We start from the raw sequence: 12,599 nt of genomic DNA on the forward strand, positions 1-12,599 counted from the left end.
GCAATTGTCTCTACACTATTGCATTGTACCGCAATTGACTCTGTTATTGGATTATACTGCAATTGTCTCTATATTATTGGATTATACAGCACTTGACTCTATACTATTGGATTATACTGTAATTGACTCTGGACTCTTAGATAATACAGCAATTGACTCCAAACTATTGGATGATACTGCAATTGACTCTATACTATTGCATTATACTACAATTGACTCTTTCCTGTTAGATTATACAGCAATTGACTCAATTCTATTGGATTACAGTGCAATTGACTCTATTCTATTCGATTATAATGCAATTGTCTCTATACTATTGCATTGTACCGCAATTGACTCTGTTATTGGATTATAGTGCAATTGAATCTATAATATTGGATGATACTGCAATTGGCACTATATTATGGGTTATTCTGCAATTGACTCTATACTATTGGATTATACAGCAATTAACTCTATACTATTGGATTATTCTGCAATTGACTCTTTACTATTGGATTATACTGCAATTCACTCTGTACTATTGCATTAAACTGCAATTGACTCTATACTATTAGATTATACTGCAATTCACTCTGTACTATTGCATTATACTGCAATTGACACTATCCTATTGGATTATACTGTAATTGACTCTGTACTGTTAGATTATACAGCAATTGACTCTATCCCATTGGATTATACTGCAATTGACTCTATGCTATTGCATTATACTTCAATTGACTCTTTCCTGTTCGATTATACTGCAATTGACTCTTTCCCATTGGATTATACTGCAATTGACTCTACACCATTGGATTATACTGCAATTGACTCTATACTATTGGATTATACTGCATTGAGTCTAAACTATTGGATAATATTGCAATTGACTCTGTACTGTTCGAATATACTGCAATTGACTTTGCATTGTTAGATTACACAGCAATTCACTCTATATTATTGGATTATACAGCACTTGACTCTATACTAATGGATTATTCTGTAATTGACTCTGGACTCTTAGATAATACAGCAATTGACTCTAAGCTATTGGATGATACTGCAATTGACTCTATACTATTGCATTATACTGCAATTGACTCTTTCCTGTTAGATTATACAGCAATTGACTCAATACTATTGGATTATAGTGCAATTGACTCTATTCTATTCGATTATAATGCAATTGTCTCTAAACTATTGCATTGTACCGCAATTGACTCTGTTATTGGATTATAGTGCAATTGAATCTATAATATTGGATTATACAGCAATTAACTCTATACTATTGGATTATACTGCAATTGACTCTTTACTATTGGACTATACTGCAATTCACTCTATACTACCGGATTATACTGCAATTGACTCCATACCATTGGATTATACTGCAATTGACTCTGTACTGTTAGATTATACAGCAATTAACTCTATACTATTGGATTATACTGCAATTGAATCTATACTATTGGATTATACTGCAATTGACTCTATACTATTGGATTATACTGCAATTGACCCTCTTCTATTGGATTATACTGCAATTGGCACTGTGTTATTGGGTTTTACTGCAATTGACTCGACAATAGTGGAATATACTGCAATTGACTCCATACGATTGAATTATACTGCAATTGACTCTAGATTAATGGATTATACTGCAATTGTCTCTATATTATTGTATTATTGGATTATACTGCATTGAGTCTAAACTATTGGATAATATTGCAATTGACTCTACTGTTCGAATATACTGCAATTGAATGTATACTGTTGGATTATACTGCATTTGGCTCTATACAATTGGATTATACTGCAATTGACCCTCTTCTATTGGATTATACCGCAATTGGCACTGTATTATTGGGTTTTACTGCAATTGACTCGACAATAGTGGAATATACTGCAATTGTCTCTATATTATTGGATTATACTGCATTGAGTCTAAACTATTGGATAATATTGCAATTGACTCTGTACTGTTCGAATATACTGCAATTGAATGTATACTGTTGGATTATACTGCAATTGGCTCTGTATTATTCGATTATACTGCAATTGACTCTATAATATTAGATTAGAATGGAATTGTCTCTATACTATTGGATTATACTGCAATTGGCACTATATTATTGGGTTATACTGCAATTGTCTCTATGTTATTAGATTATACTGCATTGAGTCTGTACTATTGGATATTATTGCAATTGACTCTATACTGTTAGAATATACTGCAATTGAATGTATACTGTTGGATTTTACTGCAATTGACTCTACACTATTGGATTATACAGCAATTGATTCCATACTATTGCATGACACTGCAAATGACTCTAAACTATTGGATTATACTGCAATTGACTCGAGACTATTGCACTATACTACACTTGAATCTACACTGTTAGATTATACATCAATTGACTCTATACTATTGCATTACAATGTTATTGACTCTATATTATTAGATTATACTGCAATTCACTCTAGATTAATGGATTATACTGCAATTTTCTCTATATTATTGGATTATACTGCATTGAGTCTAAACTATTGGATAATATTGCAATTGACTCAATACTTTTAGAATATACTGCAATTGAATGTATACTCTTGGATTATACTGCAATTGACTCTACACTATTGGATTATATTGCAATTGACTCTATACTATTGGATTATACAGCAATTGATTCCATACTATTGCATTACACTGCAAATGACTCTAAACTATTGGATTATACTGCAATTGACTCGAGACTATTGCACTATACTGCAATTGAATCTATACTGTTAGATTATACTACAATTGACTCCATGCTATTGGATTATACTGCAATTGAGTCGATAGCATTGGATTATACTGCAATTGCCTCGATACTATTGAATTATATTGCAATTGACTCTATACTATTGGACAATATTGCAATTGACTAGATTAATGGATTATACTACAATTGACTCGATATTGTTGGATTGAACTGCAATTGACTCTATACTATTAGATTACACTGCAATCGACTCTGTACCATTGGATTATACTGTAATTGATTCTATGCTATTAGATTATACTGCAATTGATTCTATAATATTAGATTATAATGCAATTGACTCGATAGGAATGGATTTTACTGCAATTGACTCTATACGATCAGATTACACTGTAATTGACTCTATGATATTCGATTATACTGCAATTGACTTTATACTATTGGATTATGCTGCAATTGAATCTATAATATTAGATTAGAATGGAATTGTCTCTATACTGTTAGATTATACAGCAATTGACTCTATACAATTGGATTATGCTGCAATTGAATCTATACTATTACATTATATTGCAATTGACTCTATGCTGTTAGATTATACAGCAATTGACTCTATACCATTTGATTATATTGCAATTGCCTCTATTCTATCGGAATATAGTGTAATTGACTCTATACATTTGGATTATACTGCAATCGACCCTATACCGGAGGATTATACTGCAATTGACTCGAGATGATTCGATTATACTGCAACTGACTCTAAATTATTGGATTACACTGCAATTGACTCTAGAATATTAGATTATACTGCAATTGACTGTATACTATTGCATTACACAGCATTTGACTCTATACTATTGGATTACACTGCAATTGACTCTACACTGTTGGATTGTACTGCAATTGACTCTGCATTGTTAGATTATACAGCAATTTACTCTATATTATTGGATTATACAGCACTTGACTCTGTACTATTGCATTATACTGCAATTGACTCTTTCCTGTTAGATTATACAGCAATTGACTCAATACTATTGGATTATAGTGCAATTGACTCGATTCTATTCGATTATGATGGAATTGTCTCTATACTATTGCATTATACTGCAATTGACTCTGTTATTGGATTATAGTGCAATTAAATCTATAATATTGGATGATACTGCAATTGGCACTATATTATTAGGTTATTCTGCAATTGACACTCTACTATTGGATTATACTGTAATTGACTCTGTACTGTTAGATTATACAGCAATTGACTCTATACCATTGGATTATACTTCAATTGACTCTATACTGTTTGATTACACAGCAATTGACTCTATACTATTGGATTAAACTGCAATTGACTCTGTACTGTTGGATTATACTGCAATCGACTCCATACCATTGGATTGCACTGCAATTGACACTATACCATTGGATTATACTGCAACTGACTCTATACTATTGGATTATATTGCAATTGACCCTCTTCTATTGGATTATACTGCAGTTGACTCTAGATTAATGAGTTATACTGCAATTGTCTCTATACTATTGGATTATACTGCATTGAGTCTAAACTATTTGATAATATTGCAATTGGCTCTGTACTGTTCGAATATACTGCAATTGAATGTATACTGTTGGATTATACTGCAATTGACTCTACACTATTGGATTATACTGCGAATAACTCTATACTATTGGATTATGGTGCAATTGGCTCTATACTATTAGATTACACTGCAATTGACTCTATATGATTGGATTATAGTGCATTGATTCTATGCTATTAGAATATACTGCAATTGAATTTATACTCTTGGATTATATTGCAATTGACTCTATGCGATTGGATTATACTGTATCTGACTGTATACTATTAGATTTTACTGCAATTGACTCTTTAATCTCACATTATACTGCAATTGACTCTATACTATTGAATTATACTGCAATTGACTCTATACTATTAGATTATACTGCAATTGACTCTATACTATTGGAATATACTGCAATTTACTCTATACTATTGGCATATACTGCAATTTACTCTATACGATTGGATTATACTGCAATTGAACATAAGAACATAAGAACATAAGAAATTGGAGCAGGAGTAGGCCAATCGGCCCCTCGAGCCTGCTCCGCCATTCAATAAGATCATGGCTGATCTGATCCCAACCACAAATCTAAAGAACACAAGAAGTCGGAGCAGGACCCGGCCACATAGCCCCTGGGCCCTCTCCGCCACCCACAGGGCATTGACCGATCCGAACTCAGCTTCATGTCCAATTTCCTGCCCGCTCCCCATAACCCCTAATTCCCTTTACTTCTAGGAAACTGTCTATTTCTGTTTTAAATTTATCTAATGATGTAGCTTCCACAGCTTCCTGGGGCAGCAAATTCCACAGACCTACCACCCTCTGAGTGAAGAAGTTTCTCCTCATCTCAGTTTTGAAAGAGCAGCCCCTTATTCTAAGATTATGCCCCCTAGTTCTAGTTTCACCCATCTTTGGGAACATCCTTACTGCATCCACCCGATCAAGACCCTTCACAATCTTATATGTTTCAATAAGATCGCCTCTCATTCTTCTGAACTCCAATGAGTAGAGTCCCAATCTACTCAACCTCTCCTCATATGTCCGCCCCCTCATCCCCGGGATTAACCGAGTGAACCTTCTTTGTACTGCCTCGAGAGCAAGTATGTCTTTTCTTAAGTATGGACACCAAAACTGTATGCAGTATTCCAGGTGCGGTCTCACCAATACCTTATATAACTGCAGCAATACCTCCTTGTTTTTATATTCTATCCCCCTAGCAATAAAAGCCAACATTCCGTTGGCTTTCTTGATCACCTGCTGCACCTGCATACCAACTTTTTGATTTTCTTGCACTAGGACCCCCAGATCCCTTTGTACTGCAGTACTTTCCAGTCTCTCGCCATTAAGAAAATAACTTGCTCTCTGATTTTTCCTGCCAAAGTGCATAACCTCACATTTTCCAATATTATATTGCATCTGCCAAATCTCCGCCCACTCACCCAGCCTGTCTATATCCCCTTGCAGGTTTTTTATGTCCTCCTCACTCTCTACTTTCCCTCCCATCTTTGTATCATCTGCAAATTTTGATATGTTGCACTCGGTCCCCTCCTCCAAATCGATAATATAGATTGTAAAGAGTTGGGGACCCAGCACCGACCCCTGTGGAACACCACTGGTTACTGGTTGCCAGTCCGAAAATGAACCATTTATCCCAACTCTCTGCTTCCTGTTTGATAACCAATCCTCCACCCATGCCAGAATATTACCCCCAATCCCGTGATTTTTTATCTTAAGTAATAATCTTTTATGTGGCACCTTGTCGAATGCCTTCTGGAAGTCTAAATACACTACGTCCACTGGTTCCCCTTTATCCACCCTATACGTTATATCCTCGAAGAACTCAAGCAAATTTGTCAGACATGACTTCCCCTTCATAAAGCCATGCTGACTTTGTCCTATTAAATTATGCTTATCTAAATGTTCCGTTACTGTCTCCTTAATAATAGACTCCAAAATTTTACCCACCACAGATGTTAAGCTAACTGGTCTATAATTTCCAGCCTTCTGCCTACTACCCTTTTTAAATAACGGTGTTACATTAGCAGTTTTCCAATCTGCCGGGTCCTCTCCTGAGTCCAGGGAATTTTGGAAAACTATCACCAAAGCATCCACAATCCCTACTGCCACTTCCCTCAAGACCCTAGGATGGAAGCCATCAGGTCCAGGGGATTTATCCGCCTTGAGTCCCATTATTTTACTGAGTACCATCTCTTGAGTGATTTTAATCGTATTTAGCTCCTCCCCCCCGAGAGTCCCCTGTTTGTCCAGTGTTGGGATATTCTTAGTGTCCTCTACTGTAAAGACTGAAACAAAATATTTGTTCAGCATTTTTGCCATCTCCATGTTTCCCACCATTAATTTCCCGGTCTCATCCTCTAAGGGACCTATGTTTGCCTTAGCCACCCTTTTTCTTTTTATATAACTATAGAAACTCTTGCTATCTGTTTTTATATTTTTTGCTAATTTCTTTTCATAATCTAACTTCCCTTTCTTAATCAATCCTTTAGTTACTTTTTGCTGTCTTTTGAAGAATTCCCAATCTTCTATCCTCCCACTAAGTTTGGCTACCAGATATGTCCTTGTTTTTAGTCGGATACTATCCTTGATTTCTTTACTTAGCCATGGGTGGCTGTCATTTCTTTTACACCCTTTTTTCCTCAGTGGAATATATTTATTTTGAAAGTTGTAAAATAACTCCCTAAATGAACACCACTGCTCATGTACCGTCTTACCCTTTAATCTATTTTCCCAGTCCACTTTAATCAATTCCGCTCTCATACCATCATAGTCTCCTTTATTCAAGCTCAGTACGCTTGTTTGAGAATCAACCTTCTCACCCTCTAATTGGATATGGAATTAAACCATGTTGTGGTCGCTCGTTCCAAGGGGATCCTTAACTAGAACATTATTAATTAATCCTGACTCATTACACAGGACCAGGTCCAAGGTTGCCTGCCCCCTTGTAGGATCAGTTACATACTGCTCAAGAAATCCATCCCTGATGCACTCAATGAACTCGTCCTCAAGGCTGCTCTGCCCAATTTGATTTGTCCAGTTAATATGATAATTAAAATCCCCCATAATTATGGCTGTTCCCTTATTACATGCCCCGACTATCTCCTGATTAATACTTCTTCCAGCAGAGTTGCAACTATTAGGAGGCCTATATACTACGCCCACTAATGTTTTTTTTCCCTTATTATTCCTTATCTCCACCCAAACTGTTTCATTATCTTGATGCTTTGTCCCAATATCATTTCTCTGTATTACAGTGATTCCTTCCTTTATTAACATAGCCACCCCACCTCCCCTTCCTTCCTGCCTGTCCTTCCTGATTGTTAAATACCCTGGCATATTTAATTCCCAGTCGTTGTCACCCTGCAGCCATGTTTCTGTAATGGCCACAAGATCATACCCATACGTAGTTATTTGTGCCGTTAACTCGTCCATTTTATTACGAATGCTACGTGCATTCAGATAAAGAACTTTCAAATCTGTTTTGTGATGCTTAGTTCCTGCTTTTTCCTTTTTTAACACTTTACCTATTACTCCATACCTTCTGTCCCTTCCTGTTACGCTTTCCTCTCTCTCCCTGCTCAGGTTCCCAACCCCCTGCCACTTTAGTTTAAACCCTCCCCAACAGCACTAGCAAACACTCCTCCTAGGACAGCGGTCCCGGCCCTGCCCAGGTGCAGACCATCCGGTTTGTACTGGTCCCACCTCCCCCAGAACCGTTTCCAGTGTCCCAGGAATTTGAATCCCTCCCCCTTGCAGTATAATCTATTTAATTAGATTATACTGCAATATACTCTATACTATTGGATTATACTGCAATTGGCTCTATCCTTTGCATTATACTTCAATTGACTCCATACTATTGGATTATACTGCAATTGCCTCTATACTGTTGGATTATGGTGCAATTGGCTCGATACTATTGGATTATACTGCAATTGACTCTATACTATTAGATGACACTTCAATTGACTCTATTTAATTAGATTATACTGCAAATGGCTCTATTCTATTTGATTATACTGTAATTTACTCTATACGATTGGATTATAGTGCATTGATTCTATGCTATTAGAATATACTGCAATTGAATTTATAGTCTTGGATTATACTGCAATTGAATCGATACTATTGGATCATACTGCAATTGGCTCTATATTATTGGATTATACTGCAATTGGCTCTATACTATTAGATTATACTGCAATTGACTCCATACTATTGGATTATACTGCAATATACTCTATACTATTGGATTATACTGCAATTGGCTCTATAATATTGGATTATACTGCAATTGACTCTATACTGTTGGATTATGGTGCAATTGGCTCGATACTGTTAGATAACACTGCAATTGACTCTATACTATGAGATTATACTGCAATTGACTCTATGTTATTAGATTATACTGTAATTGACTCTGTACTATTGGATTATAGTGCAATTGGTTTGATTCTATTAGATTATACTGTAATTGACTCTATACGATTGGATTATAGTGCATTGATTCTATGCTATTAGAATATACTGCAATTGAATTTATACTCTTGGATTATATTGCAATTGACTCTATACTATTAGATTATACTGTTATTGACTCTATGCTATTGGATTACACTGCAATTGACTCTATATTATTCGCTTATACTGCAATTGACTCTATACTATTGGATTATACTGCAATATACTCTATACTATTGGATTATCCTGCAATTGGCTCTATAATATTGGATTATACTGCAATTGCCTCTATACTGTTGGATTATACTGCAATTGACTCGATACTATTGAATTATACTGCAATTGACTCTATACTATTGGATTATAGTGCAATTGGTTTGATTCTATTGGATTATACTGCAATTGAATTTATACTCTTAGATTGTAATGCAATTGAATCTATACTATTGGATCATACTGCAATTGGCTCTATACTATTGGATTAGACTGCAATTGACTCTATACTATTGGATTATACTGCAATTGACTCTATATTATTCGCTTATACTGCAATTGACGCTGTACTATTGGATTATACTGTAATTGATTCGAAACTATTGGATTATATTGCAGTTGACACTCGGCTATTGGATTATACTGCAATTGACTCTATGCTTTTGGATTATACTGTTATTGACTCTATGCTATTGCATTATACTGCAATTGACTCTATACTATTGGATTATACTGTAACTGACTGTATACTATTAGATTTTACTGTAATTGACTCTTTACTCTCAGATTATACTGCAATTGACTCTATACTATTTGATCATACTGCAATTGACTCTATACTATTGGATTTTCCAGCAATTGACTGTATACTATTGGTTTATACTGTGAAGGGTTCCCAAAATTCCCACATTTTTCATATCATCAACAAGGATATGACTTTTGGACTCTTATGGCAGACGACCCAATTGCTGGGTTAAGTTTAGAACCCTGCAGATGAGAATCCCTACGTGGTCAGTTTTCGGTAAAATATTAAAATGCCTACGTGGCAAAGAAGCAGAATGCAAAATGGTTAGAAAGGGTTAATTAGTTAGTAACTGAGATTGATACAAGTGGCCTGGCCCTCCTGCTGGGCCATATGTTTGCTTAGTCAGCAGGCCTGCATTGTCTTATCAATGATAGGTCTTTGATGTGAGTCAAGGACTGGTCTGAATGTCTCCATGTTTATGGCAGATCAATATAGGGAACGAGCTTAGCCAAAGTTGAAAGACATTCCAGGTTGGGAGATAAGGAACAGAAGGGACAGGGAAGAACATTCCAAGTTGGAAAGTGAGGAAGTTATCCCCTTTGATGTCTAACAGCAGCATGATCAGCACATGGACGATTTATGATTGGCCGGAAATAATGTAACCTCGCATGGCAACCTGTGCCCGGCTTATGATTGGTGTTGACCCTCGTTAAGTATGTTCCAACCCTATTGATTTGTATAAAAACGTGTGGATTTCTGTATGTTTTTGTTCTTGCTCTGCCAGCATAGAGGGACTCTATCAGGAGTCCAAATCAATGCTGCAGACTAAGAACCCTGCTATTAAAGATGTGTTGGACTTTAAAATGTATTCGACTTCAGTTATTACTGAACCAGACTGAGGGGAAAGAATCCGGATCGTCATTTGGTGGCAGCGGTGGGATCTTAACGGTCGTTCACAGAGAGTTCGCGGAGTAAGAGGCGGATTGTCTCAGACACGGAGGAAGGAAATGGCGCCCCGATGTAAGTAGTCTTAATTTACTGTGTCGGTTTTCCTCCAATCCGTCAGTCTGACGACGAATCGTCCAATCGCTAACACTCGTGTGCGTCCTTACAAGATTCAGGTCAGTCTGGCGAATACACAGAAATAGCAGGTAGGTCAGTGGTTAATATCACTGAGGGAATAACGTGTAAGCGGTAGGTCAGTGGTTAATATCACTGAGGGTAGTCAGGGTTTAAGTTCCTGATGATTGGATATAAACAGGAACTATTGATAAAACTTAGATGCCGCCAAAAAGGCTCAGGAATTAATTTGGAAAATAACAGAGGTACCACAGCCAAAGAACTAATTGCTTTATGGAGACAGTACTGTAAAAAAAAAATGGATAGAATTAAGTGACTAGACAAATGTTTAAAAGACAGAGACCCAAAAAAGAAAGGTTTTGTTGTTTAAGTGTACTGTCCCTTTAAAAAGCCTGTCTTTGATCAGTGTTTTTTTTTGTCGGTGTTGTGGGCTACGCCCCCTTCTTACTGTGTCTTGTGTGTTTTCTTCCTTTGTGTAATGTATCTGTCTTGTCGTGTGTTTAATTCTGATACTGCCGAATTAAAATTGGAGTTATTGAGGTTAAGTGACCTATTAAATTCTGGTTCTTATAAAGTGTGGGCATGTTAAATTCCAGACATGGGATCTTCAAAAAATTGGCATTTTAAATGTTTATTTTGTGATTGGCTGTGGTTTAAAAAGAGGTTAAAAATTAACGGGATAAATTAAAAAAACTATCAGGATCATTGTGATAGGAAAAGTCGGAAAGCTGGAACAGCTCGCAGCGTTGATTATAATCACATCCACTAAAAGTATGTAAAAAATAGTGTGCAAAAATGTAGTATAAAGCCATCCACAAATGTGAGAAGTAAAAAAATCAGTCAAACCTGTGTGAAGTGAAATTTTGAAGGTGGGAACTTAATCTCAAAAGGGAGAAGGATCAAGTTACTCCTACCACAAGAGCAAGTTAATATTAACCCCTTCCATCCCAAGAAGCCAGACTGTCATGCCAAGACCAGTTCAAACAGATAGAAATGACCCAGTCGGTTGAGAACTGTCTGAGGCTTGCCCAGAACACAGGTGAACATGAGGTAACAATTGGTATAGGTTGTATTAGTAAAATTGTCCCAATCACTCGGAAATGCCAAAGGCTACAATTGACTGAGATAAGTTTTCATGCTACAGTGAAAAATTGATAAGAAAGGAATGTAAAACAAATCATATGAAAAGGAAGCATAGGTTAGACAATTGGAAGTCCATTACTTGAGCTATGTACTGACACAGGGTACTAAACGCCTATCAGTTTTACCCTGCCACAGTATGATAAGGAAGTTTTGACAAGTTCTGGGGCTATTCAATTTTATTTGAAATTAATAGTAGAATACAAGATCTGACCAAAGAGGGGAGACCTTCCCTGACAAATTATATAACTCGCATTGAGACTGCTAAGAAAACTCAACAATTAGATCAACACCTCCTAACTCAAGTGTTAAAACAAAGAGCCACATGGAATGGAGGTGGACATCGTAAAAAGAGATAGGCAAATATGGAGACGTAAAGATCTGTGATAAGCGATATAGCAACTGCCTTTGCCTCCGTTGTTAACACCATTGATTTGATTTGACAACATTAGATCAAAAGGTCAGAGATTTAGGGTCTCGCATTAAAGATATATTAAAAGATAAATGAAAATACAGATAAGGAATTGTCTGAGGATCAAATGCTGACCATATATTTGCAAAGGATAGCTACAGTGCTAGAAACACATGCCCAAACCATTAATTAATTTAATAAAAGAGGAATATAACGTATCTTAGCAGGCGGCTGCTAATGATATCTGCTTAATGTGGTTACATCTGCTTAATGTGGTTACATCATTTTACCTGAGGAAGGAGGAAGCCTCTGAAAGCTTGTGAATTTAAAATAAAATTGCTGGACTATAACTTGGTGTTGTAAAATTGTTTACATCTTGAAAACACAGAGATTAGGACTTG

General features: G+C 36.1%; 1 protein-coding gene across 1 annotated transcript in view; it reads right to left on the minus strand.

The window, feature by feature from the left end:
- The window catches only part of LOC137332833 (interferon-inducible GTPase 5-like), a 79,542-nt gene that overhangs the window by 45,162 nt on the left and 21,781 nt on the right, over window positions 1–12,599 (minus strand). The gene's annotated exons all lie outside the window — the stretch shown is intronic.

This window comes from Heptranchias perlo, chromosome 15 (genome assembly GCF_035084215.1).
Source record: "Heptranchias perlo isolate sHepPer1 chromosome 15, sHepPer1.hap1, whole genome shotgun sequence".
NCBI lineage: Eukaryota > Metazoa > Chordata > Chondrichthyes > Hexanchiformes > Hexanchidae > Heptranchias > Heptranchias perlo.